This window comes from Chiloscyllium plagiosum, unplaced genomic scaffold (genome assembly GCF_037043375.1).
Source record: "Chiloscyllium plagiosum isolate Xiang-an unplaced genomic scaffold, Cpla_swu_hap1 HiC_scaffold_32, whole genome shotgun sequence".
In the NCBI taxonomy this organism is placed as follows: Eukaryota; Metazoa; Chordata; class Chondrichthyes; order Orectolobiformes; family Hemiscylliidae; genus Chiloscyllium; species Chiloscyllium plagiosum.
In genome coordinates, this window is record NW_028270170.1 from 9,636,126 (window position 1) to 9,653,317 (window position 17,192).

Consider the following 17,192-nt stretch of genomic DNA (forward strand, 5'->3'; position numbering starts at 1 on the left):
GAATGCACATGCAATGCTTTCATGCTCTCGTTTCGGCACTGCAGTGCGTATTTTGCAACATCTCACAATGCAACATGGATCTTCGTGTCCTTCAGCTGTTCATCACAGAAGGAGCTGAAAATGTGTTGCTGGAAAAGCGCAGCAGGTCAGGCAGCATCCAGGGAATAGGAGAATCTACGTTTCGGGCATAAGCCCTTCTTCAGGAATGAGGAGATGACCTGGGGGGTGCAGTGAGAGAGGGACTCACTGAAATCTTTGTAGAGGGAGGAAGAGAGCTTCTTCAAGGAAGGCATCCTTGTGAGAGGATTCGCAGTAGGTTGAAATCTTTGAGGAGAAAGTGAGGTCTGCAGATGCTGGAGATCAGAGCTGAAAATGTGTTGCTGGAAAAGCGCAGCAGGTCAGGCAGCATCCAGGGAACAGGAGAATCGACGTTTCGGGCATAAGCCCTTCTTCAGGAATGAGGCTTTTTTCATAAGCCCTTCTTCAGGATCATTCCTGAAGAAGGGCTTATGCCCGAAACGTCGATTCTCCTGTTCCCTGGATGCTGCCTGACCTGCTGCGCTTTTCCAGCAACATATTTTCAGCTCTGATGTCCAGCATCTGCAGACCTCACTTTCCCATCACAGAAGGAACCTTGCTGTGGTAACAAAACACTCCTTCCTAAGTCTGCCCAGTGCAGAATGGGTTACGGAAGTTAGTTGAAAAACTGCTCAAGTGCAGGGATATTGCTTGTATAAAGGGGGCACCCAGCTTTGAACTGGGGACCTCTTGATCTGCAGTCAAATGCTCTACCACTGAGCTACACCCCCAAGAGGAAGCTGCGGTGTATGTTTAAGCTTTCCGCATTGTACAGTGACAATTCTCAAAAACAACTCTCTTGTCTGTGCCTTTCAACAGTTTACGTGCAGCAGAGATGTTTTGTATGTGGAATGTAACTCCAAATTGACCGTCTGACTTCAATAGCATTTGCATCGGCAATGGATATGGCTGAGTTGCAGAGTTTAGATGGACGTAAGATATTGCGCAGATGCCCTCACTGTTTGCCTCGGCGCAGACCGAATGCACATGCAATGCTTTCAAACTCTCGTTTTGGCACTGCAGTGCGTATTTTGCAACATCTCACGATGCAACATGGATCTTCGTGTCCTTCAGCTGTTCATCTCAGAAGGAACCTTGCTGTGGTAACAAAACGCCACGTCCTAAATCTGCCCTGTGCAGAATGGGTAACGGAAGTTACTTGAAAACTGCTCAAGTGCAGGGAAATTGCTTGTATAAAGGGGGCACCCAGATTTGAACTGGGGACCTCTTGATCTGCAGTCAAATGCTCTACCACTGAGCTACACCCCCATGAGAACGCTGCGCTGCATGTTTAAGTTTTCATCATGATACAGTGACAATTGTCGAAAGCAACTCTCTTGTCTGCACCTTTCAACAGTTTACGTGCAGCAGAGATGTTTTGCATGTGGAACGTAACTCCAAAATGACTGTCTGACTTCAATAGCATTTGCATCGGCAATGGAAATGGCTGAGTGGCAGAGTTTAGATGGACGTAAGATATTGCGCAGATGCCCTCACTGTTTGCATCGGCGCAGACCGAATGCACATGCAATGCTTTCAAACTCTCGTTTTGGCACTGCAGTGCATGTTTTGCAACATCTCACGATGCAACACAGATCTTCGTGTCCTTCAGCTGTTCATCACAGAAGGAACCTTGCTGTGGTAACAAAATACCCCTTCCTAAATCTGCCCAGTGTAGAATGGGTAACGGAAGTTCGTTGAAAAACTGCTCAAGTGCAGGGATATTGCTTGTATAAAGGGGGCACCCAGATTTGAACTGGGGACCTCTTGATCTGCAGTCAAATGCTCTACCACTGAGCTACACCCCCACCCGCTATGCTGCGTTGCATGTTTACACTTTCCGCATAATACAGTGACAATTGTCTAAAACAACTCTCTTATCTGCGCCTTTCAACAGTTTACGTGCAGCAGAGATGTTTTGCATGTGGAACGTAACTCCAAAATGACTGTCTGACTTCAATAGCATTTGCATCGGCAATGGAAATGGCTGAGTGGCAGAGTTTAGATGGACGTAAGATATTGCGCAGATGCCCTCATAGATTGCATCGGCGCTGAACGAATGCACATGCAATGCTTTCATGCTCTCGTTTCGGCACTGCAGTGCGTATTTTGCAACATCTCACAATGCAACATGGATCTTCGTGTCCTTCAGCTGTTCATCACAGAAGGAGCTGAAAATGTGTTGCTGGAAAAGCGCAGCAGGTCAGGCAGCATCCAGGGAATAGGAGAATCTACGTTTCGGGCATAAGCCCTTCTTCAGGAATGAGGAGATGACCTGGGGGGTGCAGTGAGAGAGGGACTCACTGAAATCTTTGTAGAGGGAGGAAGAGAGCTTCTTCAAGGAAGGCATCCTTGTGAGAGGATTCGCAGTAGGTTGAAATCTTTGAGGAGAAAGTGAGGTCTGCAGATGCTGGAGATCAGAGCTGAAAATGTGTTGCTGGAAAAGCGCAGCAGGTCAGGCAGCATCCAGGGAACAGGAGAATCGACGTTTCGGGCATAAGCCCTTCTTCAGGAATGAGGCTTTTTTCATAAGCCCTTCTTCAGGATCATTCCTGAAGAAGGGCTTATGCCCGAAACGTCGATTCTCCTGTTCCCTGGATGCTGCCTGACCTGCTGCGCTTTTCCAGCAACATATTTTCAGCTCTGATGTCCAGCATCTGCAGACCTCACTTTCCCATCACAGAAGGAACCTTGCTGTGGTAACAAAACACTCCTTCCTAAGTCTGCCCAGTGCAGAATGGGTTACGGAAGTTAGTTGAAAAACTGCTCAAGTGCAGGGATATTGCTTGTATAAAGGGGGCACCCAGATTTGAACTGGGGACCTCTTGATCTGCAGTCAAATGCTCTACCACTGAGCTACACCCCCAAGAGGAAGCTGCGGTGCATGTTTAAGCTTTCCACATTGTACAGTGACAATTCTCAAAAACAACTCTCTTGTCTGTGCCTTTCAACAGTTTACGTGCAGCAGAGATGTTTTGTATGTGGAATGTAACTCCAAATTGACCGTCTGACTTCAATAGCATTTGCATCGGCAATGGATATGGCTGAGTTGCAGAGTTTAGATGGACGTAAGATATTGCGCAGATGCCCTCACTGTTTGCATCGGCGCAGACCGAATGCACATGCAATGCTTTCAAACTCTCGTTTTGGCACTGCAGTGCGTATTTTGCAACATCTCACGATGCAACATGGATCTTCGTGTCCTTCAGCTGTTCATCACAGAAGGAACCTTGCTGTGGTAACAAAACGCCACGTCCTAAATCTGCCCTGTGCAGAATGGGTAACGGAAGTTACTTGAAAACTGCTCAAGTGCAGGGAAATTGCTTGTATAAAGGGGGCACCCAGATTTGAACTGGGGACCTCTTGATCTGCAGTCAAATGCTCTACCACTGAGCTACACCCCCATGAGAACGCTGCGCTGCATGTTTAAGTTTTCATCATGATACAGTGACAATTGTCGAAAGCAACTCTCTTGTCTGCACCTTTCAACAGTTTACGTGCAGCAGAGATGTTTTGCATGTGGAACGTAACTCCAAAATGACTGTCTGACTTCAATAGCATTTGCATCGGCAATGGAAATGGCTGAGTGGCAGAGTTTAGATGGACGTAAGATATTGCGCAGATGCCCTCACTGTTTGCATCGGCGCAGACCGAATGCACATGCAATGCTTTCAAACTCTCGTTTTGGCACTGCAGTGCATGTTTTGCAACATCTCACGATGCAACACAGATCTTCGTGTCCTTCAGCTGTTCATCACAGAAGGAACCTTGCTGTGGTAACAAAATACCCCTTCCTAAATCTGCCCAGTGTAGAATGGGTAACGGAAGTTCGTTGAAAAACTGCTCAAGTGCAGGGATATTGCTTGTATAAAGGGGGCACCCAGATTTGAACTGGGGACCTCTTGATCTGCAGTCAAATGCTCTACCACTGAGCTACACCCCCACCCGCTATGCTGCGTTGCATGTTTACACTTTCCGCATAATACAGTGACAATTGTCTAAAACAACTCTCTTATCTGCGCCTTTCAACAGTTTACGTGCAGCAGAGATGTTTTGCATGTGGAACGTAACTCCAAAATGACTGTCTGACTTCAATAGCATTTGCATCGGCAATGGAAATGGCTGAGTGGCAGAGTTTAGATGGACGTAAGATATTGCGCAGATGCCCTCATAGATTGCATCGGCGCTGAACGAATGCACATGCAATGCTTTCATGCTCTCGTTTCGGCACTGCAGTGCGTATTTTGCAACATCTCACAATGCAACATGGATCTTCGTGTCCTTCAGCTGTTCATCACAGAAGGAGCTGAAAATGTGTTGCTGGAAAAGCGCAGCAGGTCAGGCAGCATCCAGGGAATAGGAGAATCTACGTTTCGGGCATAAGCCCTTCTTCAGGAATGAGGAGATGACCTGGGGGGTGCAGTGAGAGAGGGACTCACTGAAATCTTTGTAGAGGGAGGAAGAGAGCTTCTTCAAGGAAGGCATCCTTGTGAGAGGATTCGCAGTAGGTTGAAATCTTTGAGGAGAAAGTGAGGTCTGCAGATGCTGGAGATCAGAGCTGAAAATGTGTTGCTGGAAAAGCGCAGCAGGTCAGGCAGCATCCAGGGAACAGGAGAATCGACGTTTCGGGCATAAGCCCTTCTTCAGGAATGAGGCTTTTTTCATAAGCCCTTCTTCAGGATCATTCCTGAAGAAGGGCTTATGCCCGAAACGTCGATTCTCCTGTTCCCTGGATGCTGCCTGACCTGCTGCGCTTTTCCAGCAACATATTTTCAGCTCTGATGTCCAGCATCTGCAGACCTCACTTTCCCATCACAGAAGGAACCTTGCTGTGGTAACAAAACACTCCTTCCTAAGTCTGCCCAGTGCAGAATGGGTTACGGAAGTTAGTTGAAAAACTGCTCAAGTGCAGGGATATTGCTTGTATAAAGGGGGCACCCAGATTTGAACTGGGGACCTCTTGATCTGCAGTCAAATGCTCTACCACTGAGCTACACCCCCAAGAGGAAGCTGCGGTGCATGTTTAAGCTTTCCACATTGTACAGTGACAATTCTCAAAAACAACTCTCTTGTCTGTGCCTTTCAACAGTTTACGTGCAGCAGAGATGTTTTGTATGTGGAATGTAACTCCAAATTGACCGTCTGACTTCAATAGCATTTGCATCGGCAATGGATATGGCTGAGTTGCAGAGTTTAGATGGACGTAAGATATTGCGCAGATGCCCTCACTGTTTGCATCGGCGCAGACCGAATGCACATGCAATGCTTTCAAACTCTCGTTTTGGCACTGCAGTGCGTATTTTGCAACATCTCACGATGCAACATGGATCTTCGTGTCCTTCAGCTGTTCATCACAGAAGGAACCTTGCTGTGGTAACAAAACGCCACGTCCTAAATCTGCCCTGTGCAGAATGGGTAACGGAAGTTACTTGAAAACTGCTCAAGTGCAGGGAAATTGCTTGTATAAAGGGGGCACCCAGATTTGAACTGGGGACCTCTTGATCTGCAGTCAAATGCTCTACCACTGAGCTACACCCCCATGAGAACGCTGCGCTGCATGTTTAAGTTTTCATCATGATACAGTGACAATTGTCGAAAGCAACTCTCTTGTCTGCACCTTTCAACAGTTTACGTGCAGCAGAGATGTTTTGCATGTGGAACGTAACTCCAAAATGACTGTCTGACTTCAATAGCATTTGCATCGGCAATGGAAATGGCTGAGTGGCAGAGTTTAGATGGACGTAAGATATTGCGCAGATGCCCTCACTGTTTGCATCGGCGCAGACCGAATGCACATGCAATGCTTTCAAACTCTCGTTTTGGCACTGCAGTGCATGTTTTGCAACATCTCACGATGCAACACAGATCTTCGTGTCCTTCAGCTGTTCATCACAGAAGGAACCTTGCTGTGGTAACAAAATACCCCTTCCTAAATCTGCCCAGTGTAGAATGGGTAACGGAAGTTCGTTGAAAAACTGCTCAAGTGCAGGGATATTGCTTGTATAAAGGGGGCACCCAGATTTGAACTGGGGACCTCTTGATCTGCAGTCAAATGCTCTACCACTGAGCTACACCCCCACCCGCTATGCTGCGTTGCATGTTTACACTTTCCGCATAATACAGTGACAATTGTCTAAAACAACTCTCTTATCTGCGCCTTTCAACAGTTTACGTGCAGCAGAGATGTTTTGCATGTGGAACGTAACTCCAAAATGAATGTCTGACTTCAATAGCATTTGCATCGGCAATGGAAATGGCTGAGTGGCAGAGTTTAGATGGACGTAAGATATTGCGCAGATGCCCTCATAGATTGCATCGGCGCTGAACGAATGCACATGCAATGCTTTCATGCTCTCGTTTCGGCACTGCAGTGCGTATTTTGCAACATCTCACAATGCAACATGGATCTTCGTGTCCTTCAGCTGTTCATCACAGAAGGAGCTGAAAATGTGTTGCTGGAAAAGCGCAGCAGGTCAGGCAGCATCCAGGGAATAGGAGAATCTACGTTTCGGGCATAAGCCCTTCTTCAGGAATGAGGAGATGACCTGGGGGGTGCAGTGAGAGAGGGACTCACTGAAATCTTTGTAGAGGGAGGAAGAGAGCTTCTTCAAGGAAGGCATCCTTGTGAGAGGATTCGCAGTAGGTTGAAATCTTTGAGGAGAAAGTGAGGTCTGCAGATGCTGGAGATCAGAGCTGAAAATGTGTTGCTGGAAAAGCGCAGCAGGTCAGGCAGCATCCAGGGAACAGGAGAATCGACGTTTCGGGCATAAGCCCTTCTTCAGGAATGAGGCTTTTTTCATAAGCCCTTCTTCAGGATCATTCCTGAAGAAGGGCTTATGCCCGAAACGTCGATTCTCCTGTTCCCTGGATGCTGCCTGACCTGCTGCGCTTTTCCAGCAACATATTTTCAGCTCTGATGTCCAGCATCTGCAGACCTCACTTTCCCATCACAGAAGGAACCTTGCTGTGGTAACAAAACACTCCTTCCTAAGTCTGCCCAGTGCAGAATGGGTTACGGAAGTTAGTTGAAAAACTGCTCAAGTGCAGGGATATTGCTTGTATAAAGGGGGCACCCAGCTTTGAACTGGGGACCTCTTGATCTGCAGTCAAATGCTCTACCACTGAGCTACACCCCCAAGAGGAAGCTGCGGTGTATGTTTAAGCTTTCCGCATTGTACAGTGACAATTCTCAAAAACAACTCTCTTGTCTGTGCCTTTCAACAGTTTACGTGCAGCAGAGATGTTTTGTATGTGGAATGTAACTCCAAATTGACCGTCTGACTTCAATAGCATTTGCATCGGCAATGGATATGGCTGAGTTGCAGAGTTTAGATGGACGTAAGATATTGCGCAGATGCCCTCACTGTTTGCCTCAGCGCAGACCGAATGCACATGCAATGCTTTCAAACTCTCGTTTTGGCACTGCAGTGCGTATTTTGCAACATCTCACGATGCAACATGGATCTTCGTGTCCTTCAGCTGTTCATCACAGAAGGAACCTTGCTGTGGTAACAAAACGCCACGTCCTAAATCTGCCCTGTGCAGAATGGGTAACGGAAGTTACTTGAAAACTGCTCAAGTGCAGGGAAATTGCTTGTATAAAGGGGGCACCCAGATTTGAACTGGGGACCTCTTGATCTGCAGTCAAATGCTCTACCACTGAGCTACACCCCCATGAGAACGCTGCGCTGCATGTTTAAGTTTTCATCATGATACAGTGACAATTGTCGAAAGCAACTCTCTTGTCTGCACCTTTCAACAGTTTACGTGCAGCAGAGATGTTTTGCATGTGGAACGTAACTCCAAAATGACTGTCTGACTTCAATAGCATTTGCATCGGCAATGGAAATGGCTGAGTGGCAGAGTTTAGATGGACGTAAGATATTGCGCAGATGCCCTCACTGTTTGCATCGGCGCAGACCGAATGCACATGCAATGCTTTCAAACTCTCGTTTTGGCACTGCAGTGCATGTTTTGCAACATCTCACGATGCAACACAGATCTTTGTGTCCTTCAGCTGTTCATCACAGAAGGAACCTTGCTGTGGTAACAAAATACCCCTTCCTAAATCTGCCCAGTGTAGAATGGGTAACGGAAGTTCGTTGAAAAACTGCTCAAGTGCAGGGATATTGCTTGTATAAAGGGGGCACCCAGATTTGAACTGGGGACCTCTTGATCTGCAGTCAAATGCTCTACCACTGAGCTACACCCCCACCCGCTATGCTGCGTTGCATGTTTACACTTTCCGCATAATACAGTGACAATTGTCTAAAACAACTCTCTTATCTGCGCCTTTCAACAGTTTACGTGCAGCAGAGATGTTTTGCATGTGGAACGTAACTCCAAAATGACTGTCTGACTTCAATAGCATTTGCATCGGCAATGGAAATGGCTGAGTGGCAGAGTTTAGATGGACGTAAGATATTGCGCAGATGCCCTCATAGATTGCATCGGCGCTGAACGAATGTACATGCAATGCTTTCATGCTCTCGTTTCGGCACTGCAGTGCGTATTTTGCAACATCTCACAATGCAACATGGATCTTCGTGTCCTTCAGCTGTTCATCACAGAAGGAGCTGAAAATGTGTTGCTGGAAAAGCGCAGCAGGTCAGGCAGCATCCAGGGAATAGGAGAATCTACGTTTCGGGCATAAGCCCTTCTTCAGGAATGAGGAGATGACCTGGGGGGTGCAGTGAGAGAGGGACTCACTGAAATCTTTGTAGAGGGAGGAAGAGAGCTTCTTCAAGGAAGGCATCCTTGTGAGAGGATTCGCAGTAGGTTGAAATCTTTGAGGAGAAAGTGAGGTCTGCAGATGCTGGAGATCAGAGCTGAAAATGTGTTGCTGGAAAAGCGCAGCAGGTCAGGCAGCATCCAGGGAACAGGAGAATCGACGTTTCGGGCATAAGCCCTTCTTCAGGAATGAGGCTTTTTTCATAAGCCCTTCTTCAGGATCATTCCTGAAGAAGGGCTTATGCCCGAAACGTCGATTCTCCTGTTCCCTGGATGCTGCCTGACCTGCTGCGCTTTTCCAGCAACATATTTTCAGCTCTGATGTCCAGCATCTGCAGACCTCACTTTCCCATCACAGAAGGAACCTTGCTGTGGTAACAAAACACTCCTTGCTAAGTCTGCCCAGTGCAGAATGGGTTACGGAAGTTAGTTGAAAAACTGCTCAATTGCAGGGATATTGCTTGTATAAAGGGGGCACCCAGATTTGAACTGGGGACCTCTTGATCTGCAGTCAAATGCTCTACCACTGAGCTACACCCCCAAGAGGAAGCTGCGGTGTATGTTTAAGCTTTCCGCATTGTACAGTGACAATTCTCAAAAACAACTCTCTTGTCTGTGCCTTTCAACAGTTTACGTGCAGCAGAGATGTTTTGTATGTGGAATGTAACTCCAAATTGACCGTCTGACTTCAATAGCATTTGCATCGGCAATGGATATGGCTGAGTTGCAGAGTTTAGATGGACGTAAGATATTGCGCAGATGCCCTCACTGTTTGCCTCGGCGCAGACCGAATGCACATGCAATGCTTTCAAACTCTCGTTTTGGCACTGCAGTGCGTATTTTGCAACATCTCACGATGCAACATGGATCTTCGTGTCCTTCAGCTGTTCATCACAGAAGGAACCTTGCTGTGGTAACAAAACGCCACGTCCTAAATCTGCCCTGTGCAGAATGGGTAACGGAAGTTACTTGAAAACTGCTCAAGTGCAGGGAAATTGCTTGTATAAAGGGGGCATCCAGATTTGAACTGGGGACCTCTTGATCTGCAGTCAAATGCTCTACCACTGAGCTACACCCCCATGAGAACGCTGCGCTGCATGTTTAAGTTTTCATCATGATACAGTGACAATTGTCGAAAGCAACTCTCTTGTCTGCACCTTTCAACAGTTTACGTGCAGCAGAGATGTTTTGCATGTGGAACGTAACTCCAAAATGACTGTCTGACTTCAATAGCATTTGCATCGGCAATGGAAATGGCTGAGTGGCAGAGTTTAGATGGACGTAAGATATTGCGCAGATGCCCTCACTGTTTGCATCGGCGCAGACCGAATGCACATGCAATGCTTTCAAACTCTCGTTTTGGCACTGCAGTGCATGTTTTGCAACATCTCACGATGCAACACAGATCTTCGTGTCCTTCAGCTGTTCATCACAGAAGGAACCTTGCTGTGGTAACAAAATACCCCTTCCTAAATCTGCCCAGTGTAGAATGGGTAACGGAAGTTCGTTGAAAAACTGCTCAAGTGCAGGGATATTGCTTGTATAAAGGGGGCACCCAGATTTGAACTGGGGACCTCTTGATCTGCAGTCAAATGCTCTACCACTGAGCTACACCCCCACCCGCTATGCTGCGTTGCATGTTTACACTTTCCGCATAATACAGTGACAATTGTCTAAAACAACTCTCTTATCTGCGCCTTTCAACAGTTTACGTGCAGCAGAGATGTTTTGCATGTGGAACGTAACTCCAAAATGACTGTCTGACTTCAATAGCATTTGCATCGGCAATGGAAATGGCTGTGTGGCAGAGTTTAGATGGACGTAAGATATTGCGCAGATGCCCTCATAGATTGCATCGGCGCTGAACGAATGCACATGCAATGCTTTCATGCTCTCGTTTCGGCACTGCAGTGCGTATTTTGCAACATCTCACAATGCAACATGGATCTTCGTGTCCTTCAGCTGTTCATCACAGAAGGAGCTGAAAATGTGTTGCTGGAAAAGCGCAGCAGGTCAGGCAGCATCCAGGGAATAGGAGAATCTACGTTTCGGGCATAAGCCCTTCTTCAGGAATGAGGAGATGACCTGGGGGGTGCAGTGAGAGAGGGACTCACTGAAATCTTTGTAGAGGGAGGAAGAGAGCTTCTTCAAGGAAGGCATCCTTGTGAGAGGATTCGCAGTAGGTTGAAATCTTTGAGGAGAAAGTGAGGTCTGCAGATGCTGGAGATCAGAGCTGAAAATGTGTTGCTGGAAAAGCGCAGCAGGTCAGGCAGCATCCAGGGAACAGGAGAATCGACGTTTCGGGCATAAGCCCTTCTTCAGGAATGAGGCTTTTTTCATAAGCCCTTCTTCAGGATCATTCCTGAAGAAGGGCTTATGCCCGAAACGTCGATTCTCCTGTTCCCTGGATGCTGCCTGACCTGCTGCGCTTTTCCAGCAACATATTTTCAGCTCTGATGTCCAGCATCTGCAGACCTCACTTTCCCATCACAGAAGGAACCTTGCTGTGGTAACAAAACACTCCTTCCTAAGTCTGCCCAGTGCAGAATGGGTTACGGAAGTTAGTTGAAAAACTGCTCAAGTGCAGGGATATTGCTTGTATAAAGGGGGCACCCAGATTTGAACTGGGGACCTCTTGATCTGCAGTCAAATGCTCTACCACTGAGCTACACCCCCAAGAGGAAGCTGCGGTGCATGTTTAAGCTTTCCGCATTGTACAGTGACAATTCTCAAAAACAACTCTCTTGTCTGTGCCTTTCAACAGTTTACGTGCAGCAGAGATGTTTTGTATGTGGAATGTAACTCCAAATTGACCGTCTGACTTCAATAGCATTTGCATCGGCAATGGATATGGCTGAGTTGCAGAGTTTAGATGGACGTAAGATATTGCGCAGATGCCCTCACAGGTTGCATCGGCGCTGACCGAATGCACATGCAATGCTTTCAAGCTCTCGTTTCGGCACTGCAGTGCGTATTTTGCAACATCTCACGATGCAACATGGATCTTCGTGTCCTTCAGCTGTTCATCACAGAAGGAACCTTGCTGTGGTAACAAAACGCCCCGTCCTAAATCTGCCCTGTGCAGAATGGGTAACGGAAGTTACTTGAAAACTGCTCAAGTGCAGGGAAATTGCTTGTATAAAGGGGGCACCCAGATTTGAACTGGGGACCTCTTGATCTGCAGTCAAATGCTCTACCACTGAGCTACACCCCCATGAGAACGCTGCGCTGCATGTTTAAGTTTTCATCATGATACAGTGACAATTGTCGAAAGCAACTCTCTTGTCTGCACCTTTCAACAGTTTACGTGCAGCAGAGATGTTTTGCATGTGGAACGTAACTCCAAAATGACTGTCTGACTTCAATAGCATTTGCATCGGCAATGGAAATGGCTGAGTGGCAGAGTTTAGATGGACGTAAGATATTGCGCAGATGCCCTCACTGTTTGCATCGGCGCAGACCGAATGCACATGCAATGCTTTCAAACTCTCGTTTTGGCACTGCAGTGCATGTTTTGCAACATCTCACGATGCAACACAGATCTTCGTGTCCTTCAGCTGTTCATCACAGAAGGAACCTTGCTGTGGTAACAAAATACCCCTTCCGAAGTCTGCCCTGTGCAGAATGGGCTACGGAAGCAACTTGAAAAACTGATCAAGTGCAGGGAAGTTGCTTGTATAAAGGGGGCACCCAGATTTGAACTGGGGACCTCTTGATCTGCAGTCAAATGCTCTACCACTGAGCTACACCCCCACCCGCTATGCTGCGTTGCATGTTTACACTTTCCGCATAATACAGTGACAATTGTCTAAAACAACTCTCTTATCTGCGCCTTTCAACAGTTTACGTGCAGCAGAGATGTTTTGCATGTGGAACGTAACTCCAAAATGACTGTCTGACTTCAATAGCATTTGCATCGGCAATGGAAATGGCTGTGTGGCAGAGTTTAGATGGACGTAAGATATTGCGCAGATGCCCTCATAGATTGCATCGGCGCTGAACGAATGCACATGCAATGCTTTCATGCTCTCGTTTCGGCACTGCAGTGCGTATTTTGCAACATCTCACAATGCAACATGGATCTTCGTGTCCTTCAGCTGTTCATCACAGAAGGAGCTGAAAATGTGTTGCTGGAAAAGCGCAGCAGGTCAGGCAGCATCCAGGGAATAGGAGAATCTACGTTTCGGGCATAAGCCCTTCTTCAGGAATGAGGAGATGACCTGGGGGGTGCAGTGAGAGAGGGACTCACTGAAATCTTTGTAGAGGGAGGAAGAGAGCTTCTTCAAGGAAGGCATCCTTGTGAGAGGATTCGCAGTAGGTTGAAATCTTTGAGGAGAAAGTGAGGTCTGCAGATGCTGGAGATCAGAGCTGAAAATGTGTTGCTGGAAAAGCGCAGCAGGTCAGGCAGCATCCAGGGAACAGGAGAATCGACGTTTCGGGCATAAGCCCTTCTTCAGGAATGAGGCTTTTTTCATAAGCCCTTCTTCAGGATCATTCCTGAAGAAGGGCTTATGCCCGAAACGTCGATTCTCCTGTTCCCTGGATGCTGCCTGACCTGCTGCGCTTTTCCAGCAACATATTTTCAGCTCTGATGTCCAGCATCTGCAGACCTCACTTTCCCATCACAGAAGGAACCTTGCTGTGGTAACAAAACACTCCTTCCTAAGTCTGCCCAGTGCAGAATGGGTTACGGAAGTTAGTTGAAAAACTGCTCAAGTGCAGGGATATTGCTTGTATAAAGGGGGCACCCAGATTTGAACTGGGGACCTCTTGATCTGCAGTCAAATGCTCTACCACTGAGCTACACCCCCAAGAGGAAGCTGCGGTGCATGTTTAAGCTTTCCGCATTGTACAGTGACAATTCTCAAAAACAACTCTCTTGTCTGTGCCTTTCAACAGTTTACGTGCAGCAGAGATGTTTTGTATGTGGAATGTAACTCCAAATTGACCGTCTGACTTCAATAGCATTTGCATCGGCAATGGATATGGCTGAGTTGCAGAGTTTAGATGGACGTAAGATATTGCGCAGATGCCCTCACAGGTTGCATCGGCGCTGACCGAATGCACATGCAATGCTTTCAAGCTCTCGTTTCGGCACTGCAGTGCGTATTTTGCAACATCTCACGATGCAACATGGATCTTCGTGTCCTTCAGCTGTTCATCACAGAAGGAACCTTGCTGTGGTAACAAAACGCCCCGTCCTAAATCTGCCCTGTGCAGAATGGGTAACGGAAGTTACTTGAAAACTGCTCAAGTGCAGGGAAATTGCTTGTATAAAGGGGGCACCCAGATTTGAACTGGGGACCTCTTGATCTGCAGTCAAATGCTCTACCACTGAGCTACACCCCCATGAGAACGCTGCGCTGCATGTTTAAGTTTTCATCATGATACAGTGACAATTGTCGAAAGCAACTCTCTTGTCTGCACCTTTCAACAGTTTACGTGCAGCAGAGATGTTTTGCATGTGGAACGTAACTCCAAAATGACTGTCTGACTTCAATAGCATTTGCATCGGCAATGGAAATGGCTGAGTGGCAGAGTTTAGATGGACGTAAGATATTGCGCAGATGCCCTCACTGTTTGCATCGGCGCAGACCGAATGCACATGCAATGCTTTCAAACTCTCGTTTTGGCACTGCAGTGCATGTTTTGCAACATCTCACGATGCAACACAGATCTTCGTGTCCTTCAGCTGTTCATCACAGAAGGAACCTTGCTGTGGTAACAAAATACCCCTTCCGAAGTCTGCCCTGTGCAGAATGGGCTACGGAAGCAACTTGAAAAACTGATCAAGTGCAGGGAAGTTGCTTGTATAAAGGGGGCACCCAGATTTGAACTGGGGACCTCTTGATCTGCAGTCAAATGCTCTACCACTGAGCTACACCCCCACCCGCTATGCTGCGTTGCATGTTTACACTTTCCGCATAATACAGTGACAATTGTCTAAAACAACTCTCTTATCTGCGCCTTTCAACAGTTTACGTGCAGCAGAGATGTTTTGCATGTGGAACGTAACTCCAAAATGACTGTCTGACTTCAATAGCATTTGCATCGGCAATGGAAATGGCTGTGTGGCAGAGTTTAGATGGACGTAAGATATTGCGCAGATGCCCTCATAGATTGCATCGGCGCTGAACGAATGCACATGCAATGCTTTCATGCTCTCGTTTCGGCACTGCAGTGCGTATTTTGCAACATCTCACAATGCAACATGGATCTTCGTGTCCTTCAGCTGTTCATCACAGAAGGAGCTGAAAATGTGTTGCTGGAAAAGCGCAGCAGGTCAGGCAGCATCCAGGGAATAGGAGAATCTACGTTTCGGGCATAAGCCCTTCTTCAGGAATGAGGAGATGACCTGGGGGGTGCAGTGAGAGAGGGACTCACTGAAATCTTTGTAGAGGGAGGAAGAGAGCTTCTTCAAGGAAGGCATCCTTGTGAGAGGATTCGCAGTAGGTTGAAATCTTTGAGGAGAAAGTGAGGTCTGCAGATGCTGGAGATCAGAGCTGAAAATGTGTTGCTGGAAAAGCGCAGCAGGTCAGGCAGCATCCAGGGAACAGGAGAATCGACGTTTCGGGCATAAGCCCTTCTTCAGGAATGAGGCTTTTTTCATAAGCCCTTCTTCAGGATCATTCCTGAAGAAGGGCTTATGCCCGAAACGTCGATTCTCCTGTTCCCTGGATGCTGCCTGACCTGCTGCGCTTTTCCAGCAACATATTTTCAGCTCTGATGTCCAGCATCTGCAGACCTCACTTTCCCATCACAGAAGGAACCTTGCTGTGGTAACAAAACACTCCTTCCTAAGTCTGCCCAGTGCAGAATGGGTTACGGAAGTTAGTTGAAAAACTGCTCAAGTGCAGGGATATTGCTTGTATAAAGGGGGCACCCAGATTTGAACTGGGGACCTCTTGATCTGCAGTCAAATGCTCTACCACTGAGCTACACCCCCAAGAGGAAGCTGCGGTGCATGTTTAAGCTTTCCGCATTGTACAGTGACAATTCTCAAAAACAACTCTCTTGTCTGTGCCTTTCAACAGTTTACGTGCAGCAGAGATGTTTTGTATGTGGAATGTAACTCCAAATTGACCGTCTGACTTCAATAGCATTTGCATCGGCAATGGATATGGCTGAGTTGCAGAGTTTAGATGGACGTAAGATATTGCGCAGATGCCCTCACAGGTTGCATCGGCGCTGACCGAATGCACATGCAATGCTTTCAAGCTCTCGTTTCGGCACTGCAGTGCGTATTTTGCAACATCTCACGATGCAACATGGATCTTCGTGTCCTTCAGCTGTTCATCACAGAAGGAACCTTGCTGTGGTAACAAAACGCCCCGTCCTAAATCTGCCCTGTGCAGAATGGGTAACGGAAGTTACTTGAAAACTGCTCAAGTGCAGGGAAATTGCTTGTATAAAGGGGGCACCCAGATTTGAACTGGGGACCTCTTGATCTGCAGTCAAATGCTCTACCACTGAGCTACACCCCCATGAGAACGCTGCGCTGCATGTTTAAGTTTTCATCATGATACAGTGACAATTGTCGAAAGCAACTCTCTTGTCTGCACCTTTCAACAGTTTACGTGCAGCAGAGATGTTTTGCATGTGGAACGTAACTCCAAAATGACTGTCTGACTTCAATAGCATTTGCATCGGCAATGGAAATGGCTGAGTGGCAGAGTTTAGATGGACGTAAGATATTGCGCAGATGCCCTCACTGTTTGCATCGGCGCAGACCGAATGCCCATGCAATGCTTTCAAACTCTCGTTTTGGCACTGCAGTGCATGTTTTGCAACATCTCACGATGCAACACAGATCTTCGTGTCCTTCAGCTGTTCATCACAGAAGGAACCTTGCTGTGGTAACAAAATACCCCTTCCGAAGTCTGCCCTGTGCAGAATGGGCTACGGAAGCAACTTGAAAAACTGATCAAGTGCAGGGAAGTTGCTTGTATAAAGGGGGCACCCAGATTTGAACTGGGGACCTCTTGATCTGCAGTCAAATGCTCTACCACTGAGCTACACCCCCACCCGCTATGCTGCGTTGCATGTTTACACTTTCCGCATAATACAGTGACAATTGTCTAAAACAACTCTCTTATCTGCGCCTTTCAACAGTTTACGTGCAGCAGAGATGTTTTGCATGTGGAACGTAACTCCAAAATGACTGTCTGACTTCAATAGCATTTGCATCGGCAATGGAAATGGCTGTGTGGCAGAGTTTAGATGGACGTAAGATATTGCGCAGATGCCCTCATAGATTGCATCGGCGCTGAACGAATGCACATGCAATGCTTTCATGCTCTCGTTTCGGCACTGCAGTGCGTATTTTGCAACATCTCACAATGCAACATGGATCTTCGTGTCCTTCAGCTGTTCATCACAGAAGG

General features: G+C 47.2%; 21 non-coding genes across 21 annotated transcripts; all 21 read right to left on the bottom strand.

Annotated features, from left to right (window-relative positions):
• Positions 1 to 1,275: 1,275 nt before the first annotated feature.
• Positions 1,276 to 1,347, bottom strand: trnac-gca (transfer RNA cysteine (anticodon GCA)). The gene has a single exon. It is a non-coding gene; the product is annotated as a tRNA-Cys (tRNA).
• Positions 1,348 to 1,814: 467 nt separating this feature from the next.
• trnac-gca (transfer RNA cysteine (anticodon GCA)) lies at positions 1,815 to 1,886 on the bottom strand. Its single transcript has one exon. It is a non-coding gene; the product is annotated as a tRNA-Cys (tRNA).
• A 986-nt stretch (positions 1,887 to 2,872) lies between these two features.
• trnac-gca (transfer RNA cysteine (anticodon GCA)) lies at positions 2,873 to 2,944 on the bottom strand. Its single transcript has one exon. It is a non-coding gene; the product is annotated as a tRNA-Cys (tRNA).
• A 466-nt stretch (positions 2,945 to 3,410) lies between these two features.
• trnac-gca (transfer RNA cysteine (anticodon GCA)) lies at positions 3,411 to 3,482 on the bottom strand. Its single transcript has one exon. It is a non-coding gene; the product is annotated as a tRNA-Cys (tRNA).
• A 467-nt stretch (positions 3,483 to 3,949) lies between these two features.
• On the bottom strand, positions 3,950 to 4,021 carry trnac-gca (transfer RNA cysteine (anticodon GCA)). Its single transcript has one exon. It is a non-coding gene; the product is annotated as a tRNA-Cys (tRNA).
• A 986-nt stretch (positions 4,022 to 5,007) lies between these two features.
• Positions 5,008 to 5,079, bottom strand: trnac-gca (transfer RNA cysteine (anticodon GCA)). The gene has a single exon. It is a non-coding gene; the product is annotated as a tRNA-Cys (tRNA).
• Positions 5,080 to 5,545: 466 nt separating this feature from the next.
• Positions 5,546 to 5,617, bottom strand: trnac-gca (transfer RNA cysteine (anticodon GCA)). The gene has a single exon. It is a non-coding gene; the product is annotated as a tRNA-Cys (tRNA).
• A 467-nt stretch (positions 5,618 to 6,084) lies between these two features.
• On the bottom strand, positions 6,085 to 6,156 carry trnac-gca (transfer RNA cysteine (anticodon GCA)). The gene has a single exon. It is a non-coding gene; the product is annotated as a tRNA-Cys (tRNA).
• A 1,524-nt stretch (positions 6,157 to 7,680) lies between these two features.
• Positions 7,681 to 7,752, bottom strand: trnac-gca (transfer RNA cysteine (anticodon GCA)). The gene has a single exon. It is a non-coding gene; the product is annotated as a tRNA-Cys (tRNA).
• Positions 7,753 to 8,219: 467 nt separating this feature from the next.
• trnac-gca (transfer RNA cysteine (anticodon GCA)) lies at positions 8,220 to 8,291 on the bottom strand. The gene has a single exon. It is a non-coding gene; the product is annotated as a tRNA-Cys (tRNA).
• A 986-nt stretch (positions 8,292 to 9,277) lies between these two features.
• trnac-gca (transfer RNA cysteine (anticodon GCA)) lies at positions 9,278 to 9,349 on the bottom strand. The gene has a single exon. It is a non-coding gene; the product is annotated as a tRNA-Cys (tRNA).
• Positions 9,350 to 10,354: 1,005 nt separating this feature from the next.
• On the bottom strand, positions 10,355 to 10,426 carry trnac-gca (transfer RNA cysteine (anticodon GCA)). Its single transcript has one exon. It is a non-coding gene; the product is annotated as a tRNA-Cys (tRNA).
• A 986-nt stretch (positions 10,427 to 11,412) lies between these two features.
• Positions 11,413 to 11,484, bottom strand: trnac-gca (transfer RNA cysteine (anticodon GCA)). Its single transcript has one exon. It is a non-coding gene; the product is annotated as a tRNA-Cys (tRNA).
• A 466-nt stretch (positions 11,485 to 11,950) lies between these two features.
• Positions 11,951 to 12,022, bottom strand: trnac-gca (transfer RNA cysteine (anticodon GCA)). The gene has a single exon. It is a non-coding gene; the product is annotated as a tRNA-Cys (tRNA).
• Positions 12,023 to 12,489: 467 nt separating this feature from the next.
• On the bottom strand, positions 12,490 to 12,561 carry trnac-gca (transfer RNA cysteine (anticodon GCA)). Its single transcript has one exon. It is a non-coding gene; the product is annotated as a tRNA-Cys (tRNA).
• Positions 12,562 to 13,547: 986 nt separating this feature from the next.
• On the bottom strand, positions 13,548 to 13,619 carry trnac-gca (transfer RNA cysteine (anticodon GCA)). The gene has a single exon. It is a non-coding gene; the product is annotated as a tRNA-Cys (tRNA).
• Positions 13,620 to 14,085: 466 nt separating this feature from the next.
• trnac-gca (transfer RNA cysteine (anticodon GCA)) lies at positions 14,086 to 14,157 on the bottom strand. The gene has a single exon. It is a non-coding gene; the product is annotated as a tRNA-Cys (tRNA).
• Positions 14,158 to 14,624: 467 nt separating this feature from the next.
• Positions 14,625 to 14,696, bottom strand: trnac-gca (transfer RNA cysteine (anticodon GCA)). The gene has a single exon. It is a non-coding gene; the product is annotated as a tRNA-Cys (tRNA).
• A 986-nt stretch (positions 14,697 to 15,682) lies between these two features.
• Positions 15,683 to 15,754, bottom strand: trnac-gca (transfer RNA cysteine (anticodon GCA)). Its single transcript has one exon. It is a non-coding gene; the product is annotated as a tRNA-Cys (tRNA).
• A 466-nt stretch (positions 15,755 to 16,220) lies between these two features.
• On the bottom strand, positions 16,221 to 16,292 carry trnac-gca (transfer RNA cysteine (anticodon GCA)). The gene has a single exon. It is a non-coding gene; the product is annotated as a tRNA-Cys (tRNA).
• Positions 16,293 to 16,759: 467 nt separating this feature from the next.
• On the bottom strand, positions 16,760 to 16,831 carry trnac-gca (transfer RNA cysteine (anticodon GCA)). The gene has a single exon. It is a non-coding gene; the product is annotated as a tRNA-Cys (tRNA).
• Positions 16,832 to 17,192: the final 361 nt, after the last annotated feature.